The sequence below is a fragment of the Panthera pardus genome, unplaced genomic scaffold (assembly GCF_024362965.1).
Source record: "Panthera pardus isolate Hobbes unplaced genomic scaffold, ASM2436296v1 HiC_scaffold_20, whole genome shotgun sequence".
Lineage (NCBI taxonomy): Eukaryota > Metazoa > Chordata > Mammalia > Carnivora > Felidae > Panthera > Panthera pardus.
The window spans coordinates 19,381,800-19,404,222 of NW_026526766.1; the positions used below are offsets into that span (position 1 = coordinate 19,381,800).

At 44.4% G+C, this 22,423-nt stretch overlaps 1 protein-coding gene and 1 long non-coding RNA gene across 4 annotated transcripts in view; both read right to left on the minus strand.

Moving 5' to 3' along the window:
- The window catches only part of LOC109275364 (guanine nucleotide-binding protein G(q) subunit alpha), a 315,365-nt gene that overhangs the window by 163,089 nt on the left and 129,853 nt on the right, over positions 1 to 22,423 (minus strand). The gene's annotated exons all lie outside the window — the stretch shown is intronic.
- LOC128778564 (uncharacterized) lies at positions 7,996 to 14,080 on the minus strand. The gene is made up of 2 exons (XR_008424154.1): positions 11,361 to 14,080; positions 7,996 to 11,127 (listed from the first exon to the last, which is right to left on the minus strand). It is a non-coding gene; the product is annotated as an uncharacterized LOC128778564 (long non-coding RNA).

Consider the following 22,423-nt stretch of genomic DNA (forward strand, 5'->3'; position numbering starts at 1 on the left):
TAGGGCCACTTTTCAACTTCTAATTATCTGAGTTAAATCGTGATAAACAAGTTCCCAGGGCAGTTGGGGGTGGGGGGGCGGCGGTGTGGAAGGAGAGGGTATATAAAAACTAAAATCTATTACGGTGCTATTAAGCAAAACATTTGAAAGACGGAAATTATAAAGTTTATAAGAGAATCTGAATAATCTTTTCGAGATGAACAAAGTGATGAGTCTGAAAAGTAATGACAAATGAAGAGCATCTGAAAAATGAGGACAAGATCACAGTTTTAACTGAAATTCTAAAATGCGTACTTTTCCTTTTTTCTGCGGCAAGTTATCCTTACACTGTTCTTACTGGAACAGTAAGAATGTTGGATTGTGCTTACTGGACATATGCCTCTGGGTATTATCTGCTCTGAGTGGAAGGGCAAATTCTAGCACTGACGATTATTTTCTTGACAACCACTCAGTATCTATTTGTGGACAAGGCCTCAAATATTTTTTAAATTATACATAATGCCTTCATTGATTAAAAAAAAAAAGTCTTCTTGCAAAGTAGCCACAGAAAGGCAAATCTGATAGGGAGATTTAACAGAAAGATTCAGGTTGTGTCTATAAACAAATCAGGCCAGATCTGAAAAACCTCATCTGACCAGTTCACTGAGGCTGAGCTCAAATTCTGCACTTTGGTTTCAGCTGAATCCTACTGGGCTTCAAAGATTCCAGTGAGATGTGTATTCCTGGCCTCATCTGGTTGTTGTGATGCATGCACTGCATTTTCTTCCAAGGACAATACACAGTTTTGTAACTCAAGTAGCGCCCAAGCATGCCCCCCAGCACATTAATGAGCAGAAAATTGACTGGCACCTCAAGGAAAGGTGAGAAGAAATTATCTCGTAATTGATAGTATTTGGAAGTGTGTTTATCAGTCAGTCCTTCTAATGAACAAGGAAGCTGGATGGAAGCACAGGGGCCCTGGAAGAGGCCTGCCGTGGGAAAGACAGACCACACCTCCATGGACCAGGCTCACAGCAACACCAGTGGCCACTTCACACCAGCTTGTCCTGGAACCGCCTGTGCCTCAGTTGCCTCCACTGTAAAATGGGAGAGTCGAGAAAGATGTCCTGGCTGCTCCTTTTGTACATAGGGATTCATACTCGTTTTCATGTTCCACTGAACTCCAAACGGACCCATTTCTATGGTTTCTCACATAAAAGAATTGGCATTCATCACGGAGAGTTTTTTGTGCCTTCTGGAATCAACGCATTTTCCATTAATTGACCCCTATGGACCCAGGTATGCACTGAAAGTGCTTTATAGTTTTCATTGCATGAAAAGCACACGCTTCCCAGAGTCCGCATGACAGGCCCGCAGCTCAAGACAGTGCTCTAGAGGACCACAAACAAGGTAGGAACGGGAGGCTAAACGCATTTGGGGTTTGTATATTTGGGTGTAAGAACAGCTCCCCACCAGGCCTGGGTCAGCATGTGCCGGATCCCTCCCTCCTGCAAAGGTCTTCACCTGTATGTCAGCGTCCCAGTGAGGCCAACGCCTTCCTTGATTCTGTACAGGATGTCCCATCCCCCTTACACCATTCTGTTCCCATAACGCTGGTCATCTTCGAACATGCTATAAATTATTACAGTGTTTATTTTCTGCCCCTGCCACACACCTACACCTACTCACGCTACCATATCAGCTGTGCAAGGAAGGGCAGGAAGGGCTATCTGGTTTGTTCCCTGAGGTGGCCCAAGCACCCAGAACACTACATGCCACATGGGAGGGGCTCAAAATCTCTTCGGTGAATAACCTGTGTCCCTTCAGCTGATTATTTTTTAACAGATGGAATAGTTGGCTGACCCTTTCAGTCACAGCCTGTTGTCTGCCAATTTATTGTCTTCCATGGAGTTTTTATGGACACTAACCAAGGATGTACAGAGAATTCATACTCTGAGAATGGCTGCTGAGTCGATCAGCTACCAAAAGTATTGTAAATAGTTAGGAACGTATCGCCATGTCTTTACACATACTTTCATGCCAAAAAGAACTTGCTGAGACATGTGTCGATCTGAGGTTGTTTTCCCTTTCCCCAAGTGCTAACAAAACGGAAAAGTGATATACAAAATGGGGAAGGAAAAATGCTGTTCCAGATCTATGTATTTAAGTGATCTAAACTGAACCTAGGATCCTAAAAGAAGTAAGCCATCCTGGAGAGCAAAATGACAAAATTCTGACCTAGCAAATAAAAATCATTCCTAGGAATTTATCTAAAGGCTACAATCAAGCAAGAGTGAAAGGTTTTCAAAAAATTCATCACCGCGTTGCTTGTATTAGTGAATGACTAAAAAAACAGTCAAACGTCTAGCAGTCTGAGTTGATTACACAAGCTGTTTATAGCTATACAATGGGAAACTGCACAGCCACTAATAAAGGGCTACAAAAGATGGTCAAATGACATGGACAGGCATTCACAACGAGGTTACTGAAAATAATGTACTGAGATCCAATAATGTACTGAGATCTCTTTGTAAGAGAAAGGAAAGGGAAAAGCATTAAGAGAAAAAGACTCGGAGCGATATATTCCACAGAGATTCATGATAAGCCCAATGGGAAGTGACGCTTGATTGAAATTTTTCTTTTTTTCCCCCCGTTTGTATTTTCTAAGTATTTTCGTACTAAAGAACAACTATTTTTAAAGTGCCCGTGAGCAGATGAAATGCATAAGAACAGGATACTGATTCAGAGTGAAACTAAGCATTTAACTCACCATGTTCACTCCAGTAAGTCTGCTGTTCCTCTCGTACATATGCATCAAAGGCACACTTAACAGGGTTAGCACCCTTGTGAGGAAAAAGCAAATTCTTGAAATACAAACGTAAACATTTCAGTTCATAGCTTATTAACCCAAGAAACTATCTTCTGAGAACAGAAGTGATTAGTAAAATCAATTCAGAGGTTTAGGTGACTGGGAAAACACAGCAACGGGAAACAGAAGGGGACATGGTTTTCCCATCTGAATCCCATCAGTTAATGGAAATGTACTTAATACCCCCATCCACCCACCTCTCAGTATAAACAATGCAGTCTTTACCCTGTCTCCACAGTGTGTCTCCAGCCTCTGCCACTGGCCGGAAGTGAACCGTGCTATATAAGGGAGCCTCAGGGCCATTTCAGCAGCATCTGAAACATCCAGGACATTCCATTCACCTGACTTCTCTCTCATTGCCTGCTTCACAGAGAAGCAAAGAGTCGGGTAAGAAGCTCCTCCGGGTAGGCGGAGGAAGGGTGGCTCCTTGCCACAGAGACAAAGAAAGTGCTGATTCTTCTCCGTGTTTGGGTTTTAATACACTTGATTCTGCCTAGCGTTTCTGGATCACCCGCGAACCTGGTTATGAAGAGTCTTTAGTCTCTGAGGAAAAGTCACTCCCTTCCGTGCTGTCATACCCATACCTCTGCCACCTCGACTTACACCAGTCCCAAACTGCTCAAATTCCTGCTCCCTGACTACTCCCCACAGCAATAATTACGATCATTTCTGACTAGAAATGACGAAGCTTAACACTGTCACGGGCTCTCAAATTCTCAAGACTTTGGTGTCTCAGGAAAATGGGTTTAGCTGAAGATAACATGATGTCTTTGATCTACCAACATGCTTTCAGACGTGGAGGAAGGCTTCCCGGAAGACAGATAAAAATCTCTGAATGGACGGCTGCTCTTGATGAGAAATGAATCCGTGCACCAAATGGCCACAGAGACAGCAGCCCAAGAACATGCTCCAAAGCTACTAACACTTCTGTAGCTTCAGAAACACTCTCTGGGTAGAACTGCGGGAGGAAAAAAAAAAAAATATATATATATATATATATCCCCCCCCCCCCTCTGTTAAGTTGTGTAGGTGATTCCTCTTGCACTTGCTTCTGGCAAGTTCCTACGGGGGTGTGAAGCCTTCTTCTCCTCCATCTGCCTGGAGAGCTAGCAGCCTCTAATCAATGTGCTGGCCATTTTGCTCAGTGTCTCCATTCTGCTGTTATTTCAGAGGAAGAGAAAAGGCAAGCAATTATGCAACCAAAAGGGGGCTTATTTGAAGCAGGGGGAGGCATCAAGCACGAAAGGAAACAATGAATGAAGCAAGCTCCAACAAAAGTGAAGCTCTCCAGAATGCTGAATAAGGAGGTAGGAATCTCAGTTCTGCCTGGTTGCGAAGCCTAGAACTGTCTGGAGGATATGTTCTCTGCCCTAACCCTACTGTGAACCCCCAAACTGTGGCCAAAACTCTAGCCTATACCTCCTGCCGTCAATTGGCGTTCTCAGGGAAGCTGATCCTTTCCCAGTTAGGGCAGGTTGGCAGGCACACTGGTCTCCCGCTAATACACCCCAAATTTCTGTCAGCATTCCCTAAACTGTCAAAGTCTCCTGTAACTAGGGAAGGGCCACCGCCCTGAGGGCACTATGAGTTAAGAAACTTGTCAGAAATCAGCAATCCCTAGCAGGGGTCAGGGTTCAGAGAGGGAAATTTTGAGGAGGAAGTACTATTCTCTTGAACCTTTGCGCTACAGTTCTTGAATGAACCGAACAACAACCATGAAAATTCTTCAAAAAGGAAGCCAGGAATGGTCACTGGCACGTAACACTGGCTACCATTTATGCTCTAACCCTGGTTCTGTTTTCTTTAAAGGCAGAAGATGCAGTTCATTTCGATTTTCTAAGCTGTTCAGAGAACAAAAAACATGGCAGCCGCTCCCAGGAAGGGAGAAAGTTTTTTAAATGGGAGGAATTCAGTACACCCATCTGTCAAGGTTTCTTACTCTTGACTCAGCCCTCTGAAGGATGGACACTTTAATACCACACTGAGGTGGACCTTGTCACGGAGGAGTGGCAGGCGTTTTACAATCAGGGTGTTTATTGACAACAATGAGATGCTGTTGTGTTCCACAGTGAAAGATAAAAGCAACATTTCCAAAACCCTAATTTTGAAGATTTGGCCCTCTCCCCATCTTCTTGTCATGTAGCTAACCACACTGCTGACAGGAGACAGTCCCTGTTCTCTGGGTGCAGTGTCTCTGGACTCTGAGCCTGCTTACATCAGAATCACCTGAAGGGCTTGTGAAAAAAGACTCCTGGGCCCCACTCCCAATGTTCCTGACCCAGTTCCATCCTCAATGGGGCCTGAGAATTTGCATTCCTAACAAAGTGATGCTGATGCTTATGGTCCTGGGACCCTGATTTCAGAACCACTACTCTGGTACAATTTAAAAAAAAAATTTAATGTTTATTTATTTTTGAGAGAGAGAGAGAGAGAGAGAGAGACAGAACAAGTGAGCAGGGGAGGGGCAGAGAAAGAGGCAAACACAGAATCTGAAGCAGGCTCCAGGCTCTGAGCTGTCAGCACAGAGCCCGACGCGGGGCTCGAACCCACAAGCTGTGAAATTATGACTTGAGCCGAAGTCAGACACCTAACCGACTGAGCCACCCAGGCACCCCTACTCTGGTGCAATTTTAAAAAACGTTGGGTCCATCTAACTTACCCATGTGCCATCCAAGTGGTCTTGGCAAGAAATACACTCAAGCACCTGCTCCTCACTCTGCCCAGAGATACATTTGGTCACTGAATTCCAGTACCTGACATTAAGTAAAGTTTCATTACTGTCCACCACTTCCTTCCTACATGCAACCTCTGAGCCAGAAGCACACAGATGTTTTAGGGGGAGATACAACCTGGAATCACAAAAGCTGATGGGAGGAGTACGTCCCTCCCATTCCTCATCCTCTTTCCTCAACCAAGCCTTCATAACTTTGGATCCCTCAGAACACATAAGGTAAAAGCTTGGGGCACCTGGGTAGCTCAGTCAACTGAGCATCAGACTTCAGCACAGGTCATGATCTAACAGCTCGTGGGTTCGAGCAGCAGGGTTCGAGCCCTGCGTTGGGCTCTGTGCTGACAGCTCAGAGCCTAGAACTTCCATCAGATTCTCTCTCCGTCTCTTTCTGCCCCTCCCCAACTCACGCACTGTCTTCTCTCTCCAATATAAATAAACATTAAAAAAAGAAACTATTAAGAAAAAAGAGTCAAAGCTTTGTAACAGATTTTGATTCAAATCTTTCCTAACCATTATCAGTGGTGAATTCTTGGACAAGTTTATTACCTCTGAGCCTCAATTTCCATATCTACAACATTGAGCTAACGATATTTATATCCTGGGACTCTGTGCAAAGTACCTAGCACTTGTCTTGGCATATGTCAAGCCTGCAGTGATGATGGAGGCCATCTGACTTTTCCTTTTTGTGGAAGCAGTAGGCATCATGGAGAAAAGCATGGATACCAGACAATCCTGGACTGAAATGGAAGTAGAGCTCCAGTACTCATGAGTTATCTGATCTTGGGAATACCTATGAACTTCTCAAGGCCTGAACTGTAAGATGAAGAAAATAGTGGTACCTACCTGTTGGATTTCTAAAGACTAAATCAGACTACAGAGACTCCTGGCCCATTACAAGTTAAGGGTTATTACTGTTACGATAATGGAAGGGTTGGCGTCGACTTTAGAGGTATTTTTAGTCCCACATCTTTTTACAACTAAGAAAACTGGAGCTCAGGGAAATGAATGGATGTGCCCATGGTCTTGGCCTTTTTGAACCTGCCAGAGCTCATACCCATGAGCACAGTGACACAACTCCAGTTCTGCTCATTCTCAGGAAGGCAGCATGCTCACAGAGGCGGGAACGCCAAATAAGCCAGGCACATGGCAAAATTAAGAGAGAGAAGAAAACAAAATCCCAAGAACCAACTGGAATTCCAAGGGAGCACTGCTGAAAAGGACTCTTGGTACGTTTTAATAAATTATTTTCTTATTTTTAATAAATTATTTTTCTTATTTTAGAGGAAAAGAAGAGAAAAGAAACAAGCAACAGGGTCTCCCCTCCCCCACATAACTTCCTTGAGGGTTAAGCTGTGTTTTAGTAACTGAATTTGGAAAGACAGAAAAAACACCAAAAGTGAAAATTAGATTTTTTAATTTTCCTAGGAACTGTGATATTCTACATTTATAGCCCACATAGACTGCCCTTTGCCTTTAGGATACTGAAAATACTAGTCCTCAAATGTAAGGTTATTGTCTCACTAGGGATAGAAAAGAGATGCCTTGTTTTCAGACTCACCAAAATCATTCATGATTTTGGACAACTTACATTTCCCTAAAACTGATTTTTTAAAAAGAGAGGGAAAAGACACCATCTAGGAAGGGAGAGAAAAAGAAAAGTTGAGGATTGTAATACTGTGATTTATAATATATATTTGGCCTTCTCGATTCCTGGCATACAGCTCTTAAAACTCTTGGAATTTCCTAAACGATAAGAACAGTAAAGGTGAGAGTCTTTTGTTACTCATAACAAGCCCCTTTCAAGCACACCAGAGTTTATGTTAATGAGTGATTTTTGGAAAACCCCCAGATAATCACAGGATGGGGGCTGGTTGCTAAGGAAACCAACCGTATGTTTAAAGGACTGGAACTTCCAGCCCCCCAATTTAATCAATCATCAATGGCCAATAATTTAATCCACTGTGCCTACAAAATGAAGCCTCCACAAAAATCTCTTGAGTAGAGGCTTTAAGGAGCTTCCAGACCGGGGAGCACATGGAGGCGCCAGGGGAGTAGCATCCCCGGACAGAGCATGGAGACACTGTGTCCTTCCACATCCCTGCCATATGCATCCCTTCGATCTGGCTCTTCCTGACTTACATCCTTTTAAAATAAGCCGGTAATCTCATAAGCAAACTTTTCTCTGTGTTCTGTGAGCCACTCTAGCAATATGTCAAACCAGAGGAAGGGGTTGTGAAAACCTCTGCTTTATAGCCAGTGGGGCAGAAGCCCAAAGAACCACCCAGATTTGTGACTGGTATCTGAAGTGGGGTGTGGAAGGGCGGTCTTGTGAGACTGAACCTTAACCTGCATGGGCCTGACATTAACTACAGGTAGACGTGTCACAACTTTTTTTTTTAATACTTCTTTTCCCCCACCCCCCCATTTTTTATTTTAGAAAAAGAGAGAGAGCACGTACGTGCAGGTAGATGGAGTGAGAGAATGTTAAGCAGGCTCCAAGCTCAGCATGGAGACTGATGCAGGACTCGATCCCACAACCTTGGGATCATCACCTGAGCCAAAAATCAAGAGTCAGATGCTCAACCGACTGAACCACCCTGGCACCCCAACAGTGTCATAATTATACTGGACTGTAGGACATCCAGCTGGTGCCACACAGAATTGCTCAGTACGAGGGGGGGGGGGAACCCCTCCTATTTGGTGGTGAGAAGTACCAAGCAGAATATAAAGAAGAAAAATAGGAGTTTTTCCTTTAAGGATAAAAAAAAAAAAAAGTGTTATTATCTTGACAATATGTCTTTTGTTGAAACTAGACTCACATTCAATAAACGTGGATATTAAAAGAACATAAAAATCTTCCCCTTAAGGTTTCAACTTTTAATATGATTTACTGACCTACTAAATGCTCTAATATACCATCCTCAGCACTTAAAAAGAAAGGCAGTGCCTTTTTTTTGTTTTTAAAATTAAATAAATCTGGATAAACCTGTCAGAAAATATATTTACACAACTTAATTAAATTGAATTTTTTAGCAGTGACTTATGTTTTTCAGGAAAAAGGAAGCACCTCAGTAGCTAACTTCTAATATTCCAACCATTTCTCTCAGCAAGTCAAAGCATTATCAGTTGGTGCAGAGAAAATGTCCCATAGAATTCATTCATAGAATGAATTCTGAGTTCTTTTAAAAAATGGACTCTGTTGGCTTAAAGCAAAGGGGTCTGGCTGGTTAAGAGGAAAGATTTGGGTTGGTGGGACACTCGGATTTTTATCGTCTGATACTAGGGTGTTTACAAGACAAATGAGAGAGCAAATGATATAAAATAAGCTTTACCGAGAAACGAATATTGTCTGTAGCTATACAGTCAATCACAACAAAGAAGGTGTCGTAGAGAAGTTACTTCCTGATGAGTATCTGCCTAACTGAAGCTATGGATGAAGCTTTAGCAAAGCCACCACTTAAACCACCCAAAAAAATAAAGAGGCAGTTGCACAGAAAAACTGAGTGGCATCTCCCACGTTTGGAAAAGAGCCTAAAGCTTGCTTTGACTGATGATACAACAAATAAATAAATCCCAATTCCTGAGTACTAGCAGATAAATGCAGTGTTACTAAAAACTGAAGACACATTTCCTACATTCCAATGTAAAGATCTTAAAGCAAATTTACTTCTTCTTGCAGTCTATAATTTTAAACCCATATGGACTTACTATCTTTTTTTTGCCTTTATCAAAGAAAATAAGTCGTTTTTAGGGCTCAGTCACAGATTGATTAAAAGGCTAGAAATATATCATCAGATTGTTTGTTGGTTACTTGCTTCACTCTCTAAACTGCTATCTGCTCTAAAGATGAGTTTTGCAGCTTTCCTTGTAGTTCTGTGCTCATGCACACAGATCAGGAATGCCAGCTACACTGGGGGCACGTGCTGGGGTGCACTGCTCTCTCTTCTTTCTAGCCATCAGAGCTAGAGATGCAGAGTAGCTCTAAATATATATAATCCTGCCAGATGAAGTAGAATGTTCTTCTTATTCTTCTCAATATTATATATTTTTGTAATAATATATATGACATTAATATATGATATAAACGATACATGTTATATTAGTATAAAACAGAGTTATTAGAATATACTACATATAATCAATTACAGAGTTAGGGGTGCTGCAACCTAGCGCAGTAGAAAATCTGCCTATAATTTTTGACTCCCCAAAACTTAATTACCAATAGCCTACTAGTGACCAGGAGCCTTACTGAAAACAAAACAGTTGATTAGCACATATTTTGTATATGTATTACATACTGTATTCTTATAATAAAGTAAACTAGAGAGAAGAAATTGTTATTAAGAAAATCGTAAGGAAGAGAAAACCCACTTATAGCACTGTGCTGTATTTACCGAAAAAAAAACCTGTGTATAAGCAGATGTGTGCAGTTTATAGTCGTGCTGTTTAAGGATCAACTGTACTCCAGATCAGTAGTTTTCAAAGTCTGATCTGGGCCCCCGCCCCCTCCGGGAATTGCCAACCCTTGAAGAAGGTGGGGGAGACCGAATGCCATGCACGGTGACGCTAGGGCATGTTGGGTCCATATTGCTCACGTGTGCTCATGACTGTGCAATGGAGGTTCCCAGAGGCTACAAGGCACGTGCTTGGTGCCATTGCTCTGCCAGCTGAGGGGACACAGGCTTGTATACGCTTCCGTTCTGACAGTGAGTGGCTCAATTTCAATTTGTAATAACGTACACGTCAGTGGACCCGGCCCATATAAACAAAAGCCCACACTGGAGTCCACAAAACTTTTAAGATTGTAAAGAGGCAGTGAGACTGCAAAGTTTGAGAATATCCACTCTAGCTAGCTAGCTAGCAATAAATCCTCCCGCTGAATACAGATTTCAAAATGCTAATTCCTGGGTGACGTCTGGAACTCCTCCTATTCTTCACAATTAGCGTTCTCAGAGAAGATATCTCATTAAGACCAAGACCGTAGGGCAATAATAGCTCAGCTAAAACGACCGTGCTGGGTGCGGTAGGCAGAGGCAGGAAGGAGACACATGGTTAGCTCCGAGAGTGGAAACAGTTTAAATGTCTATTAAATGTCACCAGTCCCCTAATGCCTCAGTATAAGATGACTCTTTATCATTTAAACCTAAAAATACTTACTTAGAGTTATTTTGTGGTTGGGGTTCTGCCTGCCTTAGAGAAAAGAGTACCTGAATCTTAAAAAATTGACATAGAGCCTGGTTGAGAAGAATGCCAGCTTTTGGAAAGAAGTCTTTGGCGTGGGTTTATGAGAAAGACAAGGAAAATATTCCTGTAAATCAGAACAGAGGTGGGAGCCTCTAGATTATTCGCTAACAGTTAGCCCAGCAAAGTCCCTGAAGAGTCTGATGCATCAGAGCACTGAGGCCATTCGCTCCCTCAGAGAGAAGAGTATGTACAAGAATTGTTTCCAACATCAAATGAGAAAACAAGAAAAACTGGATATTCTGCCCCTAACCTCAACTCTCCTTTGCCACTCTATGTCCTTTCTGCTCAGTTTCCTTTATTTTTTCTTTTAATTTTTTTCAACGTTTATTTATTTTTGAGACAGAGACAGAGCATGAACAGGGGAGGGTCAGAGAGAGAGGGAGACACAGAATCCAAAACAGGATCCAGGCACCGAGCTGTCAGCACAGAGCCCGACGCGGGGCTCGAACCCAGGGACCGTGAGATCATGACCTGAGCCGAAGTCGGACGCTTAACCGACTGAGCCACCCAGGCGCCCCTCAGTTTCCTTTAAAACACCACATAGCAGCAACTCTTCAACTAAACGCCTCAAAACAACTTCTGATTCCCCACTTAGTCAAAGTATACCTAAATTATACATTTCAAGAATGTACTTAATCCTAGGAAAGCTTGTATAAGGCTGTTTACTTCATTTCTGATCTGTTTCTATCATCTTGCCTTTGTCTGCAAATATGGCACTCTGGGCATCTGCAGGATATTTTCAAAGACGGATCACTACCCCATGCTTATGAACAGAATGTTGGTCTTTCTGACCAGATCCCATGCCCCGCTCCAAGTTCATTTCCATACGTTAGACCCCTGACAGGCAGAAATGTTTCTTGCTTTTTTTTCTCTCTTCCCTTTATTATCAGAGTCTCTAACGAGTTCTGCTTGTGGCATTAAATCAGTTTGCTTTTCTTTCTCAAAATCCATTTACTTCTTACCCAGCGCACTACTATCTGCCTATCTATTCTTTATTTTTTTCCCCCAGTATCTTAAGTTAACCATAGCCTAGAAATTTTTAACAAATTGCCATCTCATCCCATTTTGGAACTTCTGTCTCGATCTTTAAAGATAACTTTCTATTCATGAGATAATGTTTCCGTCAAAATCCATTTGTATTAATTTTACATGCAGAAATCCCATAACACAACAAATCATATGTTCTGAACTAAAACAAGCAAACCTACAAATCAGTTGTTCCTTTTCTCGGCTTACTTACAAAACACATAAACGCAAATCCTCCACACAGATGCTGGTGCGTTTGCTTGACACGGTTTATACTTTACTCTTGAGTTTTTTGCTAAAATTTTTATCCAAAAGGTTTCTTTCCAATGCATACAATACTCTCGTGGAAATACCATATCTTAATTCTGTTATTTGTTCTTATCTTTGCATTGGTTATTTGGGTGGGTGGGCCAATCACCATTCTCCTAGTAGAGTGCCCCCACAGTCCCTCGCCCAGACCCCTGGGGAAACCTGTGGTATGATGGGGACAACTTCATCCCATTGGCCAAGCCATCCAGCATCACCTATGTGCTGTGCCTCAGAAAGCTTTAGTACCAATCATTTCCCAACTGCTCTTAGAACATCCTGAAAACGGAGGGGGCAGAGAAGTACGCAAATTAGAAAAGCATCATAAAACAGCACTGTAATAGAAATAAAAATTTTAACGATGACAAGAATGCATTGAGGAAAGGTGACCAGGAACCTTGTACTCCATTTTCGAAAGAGCCAATATCTCTGTGCTGAAATCATCTACCCGGAGGCTGGGCAAATGAGAATATCTCCTTCAGCAGTCATGACAAAAGAAGAGAATGCTTTAATTTCCATCGTCTGTTGTCTTTATTTGTCCTTGTTTCAGATTCTCTAACTTTCTAATGCATTAACATGACGTTCAAAGATAAACTGCACAGGAGCCCTGGGTGGCTCAGTCGGTTAAGCATGTGACTCCTGATTTCAGCTTAGGCCATGATCTCGTGGTTCGTGAGTTCAAGCCCCACATCAGGCTCTTCACGGACAGCGTGGAGACTGCTTGGGAATTTTTCTCTCTCCCTCCGCCCCTCTTACCCACTCATGCTCTCTGTCTCTCAAAATAAATCCACATTTTTAAAATAAAAGATAAAAACTATACAGAAGGCAGCACTTGAGCAAAAACGAGCAGCTTCACTTCTCCTTATTTTGATTTTTTTATAGTAACCATTTGCCATTTTTTAAATCCTCATACATATACCCCACTAAGCACTCATCTTGCCCAACCTCCCTGGCTCACCCCATCACACACTCTGTCCCTCTCTCTCTATTCCCTGCTATCCTTTGTACCAGTAATTCTTATCTTTTCTCTGAAAGTTTAAATAGTTTCTGTGTATTTTTGTTGGATTCCTTCCCTTGCCCAAAATAGGTTTTTGGTTTTGTTTTGCCCTGGGGGTAGTAGGAGAGCAAGGAGATAGGGGAGTGGTCCTTTTAACTTTCAATCTTAAACAGTCTAGTACTCACCTTGCCCAGAACATACATTCAGAGCAAAGCGGGTGTTGAAGCTTACTCCGCTCGTGGTTCTTTTTATGTGAATGGAGCCTGTGTGCCTTCATCAGGGCTACAGCCTCGGGGCCCTGCCTTGGCCATTTCTGCGGGGCCACTCACTGCCCCCAAGGAAAGGAAAAAACGGCCCTTCTCCTTCCACTTTGCTTGCCCTCCTGGATATGTGAGGTCATGAGGTCGCAGCGTGGAAAAGCCCAGTTCTTCCAACGGGGGCTGCAGCGATGGAGCCCGAGCCGACGTCCGCAGCTCTTCTAGCATGATCTGGTTAGAGCCTCTTCCAAAATGTCCCTTACCTCTCATTTCTCGGCTTTTTGTTTTTTCCCTTCAAGCACATTTTGGAATAAGAGCAACTGCTCCTCATGGACAAACACCTCTGATCTAGAGTTTGAAGCCAGGTCATCACCCCAGGCATGAAACATAGAGGAGAAATAAGCCGTTCCTTGCTAATGTCACCAAACTCTGCCTTTTCTCAGAAGCCAGGATTCTGTACCCTAAAAACCTCCCCGCCCTTTTGTTTGCTTTCTAATAGGTCTGGAGCATCGAATTTGGAATTTCTTTTTTTTATTTAAAAAAAAAAAAATTTTTTTTTTAACGTTTATTTATTTTTGGGACAGAGAGAGACAGACCATGAATGGGGGAGGGGCAGAGAGAGAGGGAGAGACAGAATCGGAAACAGGCTCTAGGCTCTGAGCTGTCAGCCCAGAGCCCGACGCGGGGCTCGAACTCACGGACCGCAAGATCGTGACCTGAGCTGAAGTTGGACGCTCAACCAACTGAGCCACCCAGGTGCCCCTCGAATTTAGAATTTCAAAACTTACTGGATTCTGGTTTCACTTGTCCTTCTTTGGCATCTAGAGAATCTTATATCCAGCCTTGTAAACAGATTCCAAGGCCAGAGCTCTCTAAGATGTGCCATCACAAGTGAGGCCTCTGTCCTCACCTCATTTTTACTGTCAGGTCTTCTAGCCTATGGTCAGCCCCCCACCCTCCTCTCTCCCCCCAGCCTCCTGCCACCCTCTGCCCAGCACACAAACCTTCCACCTCTCTGTCTGTCCCGTAAATATATTAAGCAAGCTCAAGGCTCTTCTCACACCCACTTACAACTGCTCATCAAAGGCAAAAGGAACAGAAAGAAATCTTAGAGTCACAGGCGCAATGCTGGTTTCTATTACGTCCACGCTGGTTTCTTCTAGGTCAATGCGCCTTTTCATGGGCAGCGTGCAGAGTGATACTATGTTTTATCTTACAAGAGTGAATTTTGTAATCACAGCCCATTCAGTGATAGGAAGTCCCTCAGTGTTGCAAAGAGTGCTTCTGAACAATAGTCATGAACATTTTGTGAAAAACCAAAGCTCAAAACCATTACTGAATATCAACATGACCTGGGTTTCATTCTGTAGCATTACTGGTGTGGAAATCAGACATATGCTAGCCATTCTTACTTGAATAATGCTTCATTTATGGGGCACGGATAATATACGAGGGGATTAAAAACACTGAATGATCCCTCTTAGAAATGACACAGTTATTTAGTTAATACTACAAATTTTGAGGGGCACCTGGGTGGCTCAGTCGGTTAAGTAACAAACTTTTTATTTCGGCTCAGGTCATGATCTCACAGTTTGTGAGACTGAGCCCTGCATCAGGCTCTGTGCTGACAGAGTGAAGCCTGCTTGAGAGGCTCTCACTCTCTCTGTCCCTCCCCTGCTCGTGCTTGCGCGCTCTCTCTCTCAAAATGAACAAATTAACGTTAAAAAAACATAACCTCCCAACTAGGAGAAACATTATGGAGACGTGGCTACCATATAGGCATATTTTATGTAATTACAAGGAAATTCCACTGAAATGCTAGTCTTTTTGTTCCATCCAACTCTTAATCATCAGAGGGCAAGCTACCGGCTCTATACATAACCTGTGAGGCCTGGCAACTTCAGCCTGCCCCCGGGCTGGGTCATGAGGCGAGAGGCGAACTCCGAGGCCACACAACCACTTCAGAGCACGAACTTTAAGTAAATAACGTATAGGTTCCTGTCTACTCGGTACCTTGAGGAGAATTCAAGGAAATCAGGTCTCGGCATTTGAGTCATTGGGTTTCACAGCCCTGGCCAGCGTTCGGCAGAGTTTGTGAAGCATGGCCTCCCCGCAGGGGCTCTGGGCCTGTCTGGCACCTTCCGCTGCTCCCTCTCACCACATTGCACTGTGCTAAACTCAGACACATCCACGGGGCGCCTCCCACATACAGGGACCGAGTGAGGGCCTCGCGGCGCTCCTCATCCTCGTCACAGCCCGGCTGAGGGGGGTGTCTTTTCCCATCTCAGAGGGGAGGACAATGTGGCCCAGGGAAATCATCCAACAGCAAGGAACAAAGCTAGCATTCCAATCCGGGTGTGTCCAGTTTCTTCACTCTTGTTGCTTCCAGAGTGCCACACCATTCCTGCCATTTCTCTATGTTAACTGTACCACCCAGCTGAGGGGGTTACCACACCCTTAAAATATCAGCGAAACTCTAAAGGTTTCATTTAAAAACAAACAGTACAAAGCAAGTTTTGCTAGTAACACATTGACTAAATGGAATCATTCTGAATGGATCTGTATTTTGTGACAAGATGGGAAGAAAACATAATAATTACTTTTTCATCGGTCGTAAGCGTTATTTTCCAGAAATGTTTATTTAGATAATAAACTTAAGAATTTTAGCAAACATTTATGACTGCTTACTCTGGACAAGGCACTCTGGTTGCATGCCTCACGTGTATTATTTCGTTTAATCTTCGTTCTGTGTGTTAGCTATTTATTATCATCATTTGCCTTTGAAAACTAAAGCACAGTGAAGGTAAATTTTTGCCCAAGATCACAGCCGGTAAGGGGCAGTGCTGATATGCAAACCCTGGTGATAAGGAATCTAACCACTGGGACGTCCTGCCAGGACCTGACGCAGGGAAGTGACCCTGATTACACGGACCACAGGGAGAAATGTGTCAGAGTTGAGAGGAGAGATGAAGACACCCCCCCCCCCCCCCCCCGGCCACAAGAGACCTGCCCCTTGGGCTCTGAGTCCTATGCCCTCAGAAGCGTGGGGACAGGCCAGCACAGCCATTTGCCAAGAGGAGAGCTCGATACCCTCTCTTCCTCCTTGTGAGAGAGGGCAAGGAACGGAGAGGACTGGGCAAGGAGCATATACAGAAAACTCGTAGGTTAGACAAGACCTCACCGTGTACAACTCATCACAGGATGGCAGGAGGTATGATGAGGCAGCGTGGCATCCTGAATAGAAACCTGCGTACAGCTTTATATACAAAAAAAAAAAAAAAGGATTGGGGGTGGGGGTACGAGCTACTTAGCGTTTATTTAGTTAATCTATTATCCCTATTTTATCATTACAATTTTAGAATATGTGCTACCAAAGCGAGCACCGTCATCCCCATTTTAAAACATAAGAAATTACAACCAAAGAGGCGGATTTTGAAACGTTTGTAAATTACTGAGCAAAACTTGGGAGCTATCTCCTTCAAAGAACTTAGAGCTCGGTCAGCTTAAAATAACCACTATGAAAAATTTCAAACACACATAAAAGTTTGGAGAATGGCAAGACGTACTCTCATAAATCCTTCAACAATCATCACAGACCGGCACATCGGCACTAACCCTTACCGGCTGTGATCTTCGGCGAAGAAGTTACCTTGCCTGTGCTTTAGTTTTCTCCTCTGTTAAAGGCAAATGATGATGTTGCCATACTGTATGCTTCATTTATGTTCCCTTTAAAACTTTTCTGGTCCAGCATGGTCAGGGCAAATCCCATTTGTCCTAAAGCTGCCATTCATCCTTGCAAGCTTTAATATGCATCTCTAAAAAATGGACATTTTCTAGCAAACTGCCATGTTACTATCAAACGTGACAAAACTAAAAATAATTTCTTGGTATCGTACCTGGTCCATATTGAGATTTCACAAATTATCTAAAACTTTTCTTTCTTTTCTCTCTTTTTTTTTTAAAGTTTACTTATTTTGGGATGCAGGGAGGGGCAGAGGGAGAGAGAAAGAGAATTCCAAGCAGGCTCCAGGCTCAGTGTGGAGACTGACTCCGGGCTCAATCTCACAACCATGAGATCACGACCTGAGCCGAAATCAAGAGTCAGAAGCTCAATGGAGTGAGCCACCCAGACACCCCTTTCTTTTTTCGCTTGTTTTGTTTGAAACAGGCTCCAAACAATCAACACACACTGCAGTTTGTCTCTTTAGTTCCTTTTAATCTAATTCAGCCCCTCCTCAACTTCCCCTTTTTATTGTGCCATCAACTTAAGTAAGAAACCAGCTCAAGTAGAGCCATTTTTATTCATTTCATGCCCCCAACTGTTTACTGTGCATATCATCCTGGAGCCCACGGATACCTGCTAGCCTCCCCGTCCGTTTCTCTGTTCCCCTACTTTTACATCCTCGAAAAGGAAAACAACTATATACAGGCAGCTGTGTTTTGTCTTCCAGAAGTTATCGACATTACTAAGGACCAAACATGTCTGTCACCACAATGAGACTTCATTATAATGGGAAGCACACGGAAGCCCTATTTGAGAGACTGGTAGGAACCGAGCCAACCCTACCCACCCCCCACCCCCCCCTCTTTGTACCATCACAAAGGAAGCACCAGCGCCCAACCTGGGTAATTCGCTCAAGAACAGAGCCGCCCATTGTTAATTATGGAGCTGGGGGAATTAGGAGGCTAACAGACGGCTGTGATGCAGGGGAAAATCAGTTTGCTGTATCACAGAATGTGCTCAACTCATTCTCTTTGTCAGGGGTTTTTAATTATTTATGATGAAGCGCTGTTGCATGTTTTGTAATAATAATGAAGTCTCAGTAACGTGAAACCTGAGTGCAGCAGGGCACAGCTATTAAATCTTTGCTGAGAGCAGGGCAAGGGAGACAGGGCATCGAACCGGTAATGATGGTCAGGTCTATAGACGGACAAAAAAAAAAAAATAGGGAGAACTGGCCAACTCTGAATGGCAAATCCAATTCTGTCAGGAAAGCCACCAGTGGGAAGACAGCTCTGAGGCTGGACCTTCTGTTCTTCTCGGCCACAGCTCTTCCTGCTCTGCCCTCACTTGGCTTGCCCTTCAGCACTGGGCTTTTGCCAAGGGTTGATGAGCCCCAGCCGTGGCGCCGGGCAAAGCTTCCTGTGGGTATGTCCCTTGAGAGTCTCATTAAGATCGCCTTTTTACACTCCTGGTTTATACTCCATGAACGGAAACACCAAAATTGTATATGTGAATGAAGTGAGGCTACTCAGAATCTGGGCCACGGATACAAGTGCCCACGACTACTGGGCCCACCATATGAGGCCACAAGGTACTGGGGCCTCCTTCCTCTGGCTCTCTGGCACTCCAGAGTTACTCATTCAAACCCATTATTTTATTTTAAAGACTACCATGATTTAAAGAAAAAAATAGTGAACAATTTAAAAGACTTCCTCTGGGGGGGGACAAAAAAAATAAAGACCTGCTCCATTTAGAATAAAGCAAGTGAGGGGGGCCTGGGTGGCTCGGTTGGTTAAGCGGCCAACTCTTGATTTTGGCTCAAGTCATGATCTCACAGTTTGCTGAGTTCCAGCCCCACATCGGGCTCTGTGCTGACAATGTGGAGCCTGCTTGGGATTCTCTCTCCCTCCCGCTCTCTCTGTTCTTCCTCTACTTGTGCGTGCGCTCGCTCGCTCTCCCTCTCTCAAAATAAATAAATAATAAAGCGAGTGAATGCTAAGAAGGGCCAATAAAGTGAGACGGGAAAAATTATTCAAAATTATCAAGTACCTTAAATCTATGGGAAAGTGACGTCTTTGGAGGGAATAAAATGCAGCTTACTCTTAATTACCTAGAGGCTAACTGTTCCATCACTGGATAATCCAGGCCACTGTCCCTCTTTCTCTCCAACTGGAGGCTATTATCTGGCATGCTGTGCATTTTGTCATATAGCGGTCAAGACAGGCACAATACATTACGCACTTGCTATCACCCCCTCCCCCCGCCCCCCAACAGCTTCTGGGCTCCTGGACGGCAGGGAACGTGCTTAAATCAGCCCAGAGGTTTACACATAGTAGGTGCTCAATAAATGACAGCGTTAGCAGAAAAGCCCTAGGGAGCCTCTCTGCCCCTGTCCCTCATCTCATCCAGGCTACTGCCTACCCAGGGTGCACTGCAGTTTTCCCCACTCTAACACTTACTATACCGCGTTGTGAGCTGGGGCCCAGCTAGCAGTATACAGCAGCTCGAGAGCAGCTCCTCTGTTAGTGATATAGCGATCTTCTCCATTTAAGATGGGATTATTGGGGTGCCTCGGGTGGCTCAGTCGGTTGAGACTGTGACTTCTGATTTCAGCTCAGGTCACGATCTCATGGTTCGTGGGATAGAGCCCCGCGTCAGGTTCTGGGGCTGACCGTACAGAGCCTGCTTGGGATTTTCTCTCTCTCTCTCAAAAATAAATAAATGAACTAAAAAAAAAAATGATAAATGTGTCACACATGATACATATCTGTACTAGCTAGGCCCCAGGGACATCACAGTAAGCAGTTGCTATCCTGCTCTCACACTAACAAATACATAATCGCAAAAGGGGATAAATGCTCAGAAAAGAGGAACGCGATCATAAGAAAGCATCTCATAAAAGCATCTGGAAGAATGCGGAGGTAGGCCGCACGAGCAAAGGCCCAGGGCAGGAGGGACAACAGCAGAAGTGCACAAGTGAGGGACTCTCTGGCTGGACCTCAGAGATCGCGAGTGCAGAACAGCGTGCTTGCACTTATGAGCCTTCCAGTCACACATCCCACAGATGTGTACTGGGCACAGGGTACATGCACGGAAACTACGCCAGGCGCTACAGATCTAACAGGCACCAAACAGATGCTATCCCTGCTCTCCCAAAGCTGTCACTGGAGCAAATTCTGCAGAGAGGAACCGCTAGCTGAACTAGACTATGCAGTTTCAACTTTGTTACCTGCTGCCGGACTGTCCACTTTGGGGTTTGTTCAGCCCTTCCACGAACGGCTTGTGCACTGGCCTAGCGGACTCCTCAAAGCTTTCTTGCCCGAATCAGGCTCCTTGCCTCAACATCGTTCTTTACTAAGTCAATCAGCGATTCTGGGGTCGTAGAGCTGTCTCGGGCCAGAGGCGTGCCACACTCTGACAGAACCACAGGTACAAATATCATGGTCAAGAAGGTCTCTTGCTGACCCGCCATCAGGGGACACAAAGATATTTTCCTGCAAAAGCTGCTTATTGCTAAATGAGATCTGAGCCCTCTCTGGAGATGTAAATTATTCATGTTATGCTTGTTCTCGCTTCTCATGGAAAATTGAGCGATGGCTGTGTGGAATCTGGCCACCCGGTAACATCTGTCTGTGGTTAGATACGGGGTGCACAGCCCCGCCCAGCAATTCGGAGCAATGCATCTGAGACTCCCTCCTTCGCTAATTCCCCATTATCGGCACCCCAAGCAATCCGCCCTTCATTTTCTCCCACAGTCCCGACCCTTCGCTTCCCTCACTCCCCTCTTCCTCAGATGAGCCTGTGGACCAGCTCAGACGAAACCGATTAAGCCTCTCCGTTAGAAGCTGACTTCTTCCCTACTTTGCAACCTGGAACGTTGCCCATTCTCCCTCTGCTTCCAACGGTGTCAGAGCAACGGGCATCCTGCTTCTCCAGAACTGCGTTTTCTCTTGTGTGCTCCCTACTGTCCACAGGTGCTTGCTTCACCAGCTAATGTCCACTGACCCACACACATATTCAGGTCTCTTCCTATGCTAACAAAACCAAACAAGGCAAGAAACTTGTTTGAATCCTGCTGCTGGCTTCCCCCTCCAGCTGCCGTTTCTCCCCACATCTATTCCCTCAGCCCTGGCCGTGATTCTCATCACCTCATTTCCCAGGTGGCCCTCCTGCCTCTGGACGCACCATCTGTCGCACCCTGGCCTCACCTGGACTCTGAAAACAGACTCGCATCGCCTTCTTCTCCTGCCCTTGGCTCTGGGCACCCCCAAGGCGGCGGGACTCAATCGTGGGAATGTGGAATTTGAGGCACCTCACAATCTGATCTCCCTGTGCCTTTCTGCCTGACCTCCCACCATGAAACCTGCTCTCCTTGCTGCCTCAAATTACTCAACTTTCCTCAGAACAGCCTGGGGCTAGAGCTTTTTGACGTTGCCCACCCCCTTCCCCTACCTGCTTCCACTCACGGGTCAGAACCTTCCAGTTCAGGACCCAGGGCAGACCTCAGCTGGCAGAGCCTTTCTGCTCTCCTCCTCCCTGGGTGAGCTGCCCTTCCTCCTCACTCCCTCACTATCTGGTAAAAACATCTGTGTCCCTCCCCTAATGGCACCTGCTGGAGGCAGAGACTATCCCTTATTCACCCCTGCACTCCTCACACAGCTGGTCTAGAAACCCTGGCTTAGGGGCGCCTGGGTGGCTCAGTCGGCTAAACGTCCGACTTCAGCTCAGGTCACGATCTTGCAGTTCGTGGGTTCGAGCCCTGCGTCGGGCTCTGTGCTGACAGCTCAGAGCCTGGAGCCTGTTTCAGATTCTGTGTCTCCCTCTTTCTCTAACCCACCCCGTTCATGTTCTCTCTCTGTCTCAAAAATAAATAAACGTTTAAAAAAATTTTTTTTTTTAAAAGAAACCCTGGCTTGGAATACATCTTCCCTGGACTCTTGTAATTTAAGCCTAGTTACCTAGCTTTTCTTAACACAGTGTATTTATCACAAAGTTGGGCTGATGATGCCACCTTTTAGGGTTAGAGAGATTACAACTCATTGGGTGAAGCAAAGTGAAACTCAGAATTTTCTTATATGCTTATAAAGCAAGATCCAAATACAGAGAAAATACCTTTAAGGACTATTTGCTTTCTACTTGTCATTGCAATTAACGTCCAAATAACGTACTTCCCCTGATGAAAACTATCCCTTTTTTGTACTTATGGTACATGTCTAAGTTTCATCAAGCATGCATTTCAGTAATATTACTTTGGCTACTGGCATCAGCATCCTCTTTAAATAAAACCTCA